General features: G+C 56.6%; 1 long non-coding RNA gene across 1 annotated transcript in view; it reads right to left on the reverse strand.

Annotated features, from left to right (window-relative positions):
* Positions 1 to 1392: 1392 nt before the first annotated feature.
* The window catches only part of LOC108523016 (uncharacterized), an 8751-nt gene continuing 5208 nt past the window's right edge, over positions 1393 to 4935 (reverse strand). Inside the window, exons 3-4 of the long non-coding RNA XR_001883669.1 lie at positions 4305 to 4450; positions 1393 to 1743 (exon numbers count right to left, since the gene is read on the reverse strand). This is a non-coding gene — a long non-coding RNA (uncharacterized LOC108523016). The remainder of the gene's footprint in view (positions 1744 to 4304; positions 4451 to 4935) is intronic.

A 4935-nucleotide genomic window follows, 5' to 3' on the forward strand; every position in this document is an offset into this window, starting at 1 on the left:
CCCCCCCCCCCCCCTCCCCCTTCTCCTCCCTCACAGGCATGAGCAACTGCACCCGGCCTGGCTGTTTCTTTCTCCTCCTCAGTTTCTTTCTCCTCCTCCTCCTCCCCTCCTCCTCCTCCCCTCCCCTCCTCCTCCCCTCCCCTACTCGTCCTCCGCTTTCCAAATTGCTGGGATTACAGGCGTGAGAGCCACCACACCTAGCTGTTTCTATTTTTTTTTTTTTTTGAGATGGAGTCCCACTCTGTCGCCCAGGCTGGAGTGCAGTGGCGCAATCTTGGCTCACTGCAAGCTCCGCCTCCCGGGTTCAAGCCATTCTCCTGCCTCAGCCTCCCAAGTAGGTGGGACTATAGGCACCTGCCACCACACCCGGCTAATTTTTTGTATTTTGTTTAGTAGAGACGGGGTTTTACCTTGTTAGCCTGGATGGTCTCAATCTCTTGACCTCGTGATCCACCTGCCTCGGCCTCACAAAGTGCTGGGATTACAGGTGTGAGCCACTGCGCCTAGCCCACACCTGGCTATTTCTTCTTCTTTTTCTTCCTCTTCCTCCTTCTTCTTCTTCTATTTTTTTTATAGAGTCTCGCTCTGTAACCCAGGCTGAAGTGCAGTGGCACAATTTCAGCTCATTGCAACTTCCACCTCTTGGGTTCTAGCAATTCTGCCTTGGCCTGCCAAGTAGCTGGGATTACAGGCATCCACCACCATGCCCAGCCAATTTTTCTATTTTTTAGTAGAGACGGAGTTTCACCATGTTGGCCAGGCTGGTCTCAAACTCCTGACTTTGTGATCCGCCCACCTCGGCCTCCCAAGGTGCTGAGATTACAAGCGTGAGCCATGGCACACAGCCCACCTGGCCCATTTCTTTTCCTTTCTCTCTTTCTTTTTTTAGAGACAGAGTTTCGCTCTTGTCGCCCAGGCTGGAGTGCAGTGGCGCAATCTTGGCTCACTGCAACCTCCACCTCCTGGGTTCAAGCGATTCTCCTGCATCAGCCTCCCAAGTAGCTGAGATTTCAGGTGTCTGCCACCACACCCAGCTAATTTTTGTAGTTTTAGTAGAGATGGGGTTTCACCATGTTGGCCAGGCTGGTCTTGAACTCCAGGCCTCAGGTGATCTGCCCGCCTTGGCCTCCCGCTGGGATTACAGGTGTGAGCCACCATGACCGGCCGGCCACTGGAATTCTTTAAAAAATTTTTTTGAGACAAGGTTTCCCAGGTTGGATGTAGTGGTCATAACTCACTGCAGCCTTGACTTCCTAGGCTCAAGTGATCCTTCTGCCTCAGCCTCCTGAGTAGATGTTACTGCAGGTGCACACCACCGTGCCTGGCTAATTCTATTTTTTGTAGAGACATTGTTTTACCGTGTTGCTCAGGCTGGTCTTGAACCCCTGAGCTCAAGCAATCTTCCCACCTCCCAAAGTGCTAGGATGGCAGGTGTGACCCACCTTGCCTGACTCTAGGCTACAGGAATTCTGAGGAATGGAGCCCCTGCAGCCCGGTTCACAACCTACTGCTGTGAATCATGCTCTCAGAGGATCTGCCCGGGAAGGGGAGAGACCCTGTCCCAGATCACACAGCCACTCTTGGCAGGGCAGGCGGCTACCCCAACCTGGGCTGCAGGGCAGGTGAAGCCTGGAGACAGAGGCTCAGGCCTGTCCGGGGAGGGGGCAGGTAGGGGCAGGGACTCACCTTGCTGAGGGTGGCCTTGTCCCAGGGACTCAGGCTCAGGTACTTCCTCTGCCGCTCCTGCACAGGGAGGAACAATCAGGAAAGGAACCCAAAGGACCTCATGGGCCCTGGATCATGGCAGAGAGCGGGGTCTGGCCAGCCACAGGCCACCCTGTCTCACTGTTCTTGCAGACCCCTGGGGGACAGCCGGAGTGCTGCCAGGGGCTTCCCTGGGTGCAGTGTCTACTCAGTGTGACATTCTAGACTCCCGACATCTGTGACAGCCCCCTCCCTGCCTCTGCAGGTGCCCATTCTGCCCATGGGAAAGTTCTCCACGGGCAAAGCTTCTGCAGCCTGGGTGTGGGAGGGGAGTTGCTGGGGCTGGGTCCCACCATGGATCGCCTGACTCTGGGAGCTGTAACTGGCTCTTGTCTGCCTGCCCCACAAATGCACTCCAGGTTAACCCAGTCACTGCCACACACCCTCAGGTAGCCATCGGCAGGCATCCCTGAAAGGGCCCTGGGCCTGCACTGCACCAAAGCGGTGGGGAGGCTGTCTTGGGGGAGGCTCCTGGCCTGGGGGGCCAGGGTGTTCAGGGCTGGCGGCAAAGCTGGCTGAGAGGACCCAGACGAGGGCAGGTCGAGGGGAGCCAGGGAAGGCTGGGTGATCAGGGATGGGGGCCAGGTGATGGGAAGACCCCTGGCCTTCCCTGGGCTGATGCCTCTCCCCTACTCTGTCCAGGCCAGGCTCACAAACCCGCTTGCTGAAGGAGAAGGGGGTCCAGGTGCTCCTCGTACTGAGACGAGTACCGCAGCTTTGTGTCATCAGTGTTGCTGCCCTGCATGGGGTGTGTGTGTGAGAGGGACCCGGTCAGTGCCCTGGGGCCCAGTGGGAAGGGCAGGATCCTAGGGGAGCCTCAGTTTCCTCATCTGCAAAAAGGGAAGTGGAGGAGGGAGCCCCAGATCCCAGAAGTGGGAGAAGAAGGTGTTGGGTGACAATGTGAATGTGGCTGGTGCCTCGTGCCACAGGGGCATGGAGTTACCCACGGGATCAGGGCCACAGTGCCTCTGGGCACAGATGGGCAACCAAGGCCCAGGTAGGGCCAGCCACAGGTGCCAAGAAGGTGGGTTTGCTGGGAGTGTGGGGGTGGTCATGGGGGCGGGCAGGTACCTGGGAGAGGAGATGCCCCCCAGCTGGCCACCTGGAGCCAGCTGGTTTGCAGGGTCTAAGTGCCCTCTAGTGACCGAGGAGTGATTCTGATGGGTGGGGACTGGGCTGGTGGCTGCTGGGCCCCTGAACAGAGAGGGAGAGATGAATCCCTGCCCCACTATGGCCCACACTCTCCCCTCACTCATAGAAAGGGTTTCCTGGCACGACATGGTCCTTGGGAGACCTGGGGGCTGAGAGAAGCCATGCACAGGCCTCCCAAGCCCAGAAGAACTCAGCAGGTGAGTTTCTGATCCACTCTCTTGGTTAATTTTTGGAGTGTGGACCAAATTCTGTTTATATTTTTTATTATTGCTTATTTATTTATTTGAGACAGAGTTTTACTGTCACCCAGGCTGGAGTGCAATAGCGTGATCTCGGCTCACTGCAACCTTTACCTCCCAGGTTCAAGTGATTCTCCTGCCTCAGCCTACTGAGTAGCTGAGATTATAGGCGCCGGCCACCACACTCGGCTAATTTTTTTTTTTTTTTGAGACAGAGTCTCTCTCTGTCGCCCAAGCTGGAGTACAGTGGCGTGATCTTGGCTCACTGCAAGCTCTGCCTCCCGGGTTCATGCCATTCTCCTGCCTCAGCCTCCTGAGTAGCTGGGACTACAGGCTCCTGCCACCATGCCTGGCTAATCTTTTGTATTTTTAGTAGAGATGGGGTTTACCATGTTGGCCAGGATGGTCTCGATCTCCTGACCGCGTGATCTGCCCGCCTTGGCCTCCCAAAGTGCTGGGATTACAGGCGTGACCCACCGTGCCTGGTCACACCCAGCTAATTTTTGTATTTTTAGTAGAGATAGGGTTTCACTATGTTGGCCAGGCTGGTCTGGAACTCCTGACCTCAAGTGATCTGCCCACCTCACCCTTCCAACCTGCTAGGATTACAGGTGTGAGCCACCACGACCAGCCTATTTATTTTTATTTTTTGGAAACAAGGTCTTGCTCTGTGACCTGGGCTGGAGTGCAGTGGCTCGATCGTGGCTCACTGCAACCTCCGCCTCCCAGGTTCAAGCGATCCTCCTGCCTCAGCCTCCTGAGTAGCTGGGACTACAGGCACGTGCCACCATGCCCAGATAATTTTTGTATTTTTAGTAGAGACGGTTTCACCATGTTGGCCAGGCTGGTCTCGGACTTCTGAGCTCAAGTGATCCTCTCGCCTCGGCCTGCCACAGTGCTGGGATGACAGGCATGAGCCACCACACCCTGTCCTTCTGGTCAGTTTTTATGAATGATTCTCGACTGGGGCTCCACTCTGTGGGCTTCTCCTGGCTTAGGGAGGGCAGCTATCAGGCAGGTAGGTCGGTGTGTGGGGAGATGTTGGAAGGCCTCAGGGAGCCCCTGGGGCCCAGTACTGCCCAGCAGGTCTCGGTCCCTGACCCTCCCACCTCCAGAACCCTGAGCCGCCTCTCTCCCTGCCTGGCCCACCTGGAGCTGAGGCCAGGGGAGGGCCTCACTCGGCCAGGGTAGCTCTGCAGTAACTCGATCTTCTCAAAGAGCTTGATGTTGTTGACACGCAGACTGTCCAGCTCGCTCTGCACGGCCTGGGGGGTGGGCTGGGCTAGGCAGTTCTCCTGTGGGGGGAGGGGCAAGGAGAGGGCTGGGGGAGAGGCCTGTGTGCTGGCACAGGTACTGCTCCATCTACCTGGAGTCCCATCTGTGCCTACGACCTTCTCCTTGACCTGTCCGACTCTGTGAAGCTGCCCCTTGCCCCACTGTGGCCCCACCCCAGACAGAAGTCAGGGATCTTGGTTCAGGTTTCTTCATATGTATTACATTGGTCCAAATGTAATCGTGGTTTTTGCCATTAAAAGTAATGGTGGCCGGGCGCGGTGGCTCACACCTGTAATCCCAGCATTTTGGGATGCTGAGGTGGGCGGATCACGAGGTCAGGAGATCGAGACCATCCTAGCTAACACAGTGAAACCCTGTCTCTACTAAAAATACAAAAAATTAACTGTGCGTGGTGGCGGGCGCCTGTAGTCCCAGCTGTTCGGGAGGCTGAGGCAGGAGAATGGCGTGAACCCGGGAAGCGGAGCTTGCAGTGAGCCAAGATCGT

Source organism: Rhinopithecus bieti, unplaced genomic scaffold (assembly GCF_001698545.2).
Source record: "Rhinopithecus bieti isolate Rb0 unplaced genomic scaffold, ASM169854v2 scaffold_72083, whole genome shotgun sequence".
Taxonomy (NCBI): Eukaryota; Metazoa; Chordata; class Mammalia; order Primates; family Cercopithecidae; genus Rhinopithecus; species Rhinopithecus bieti.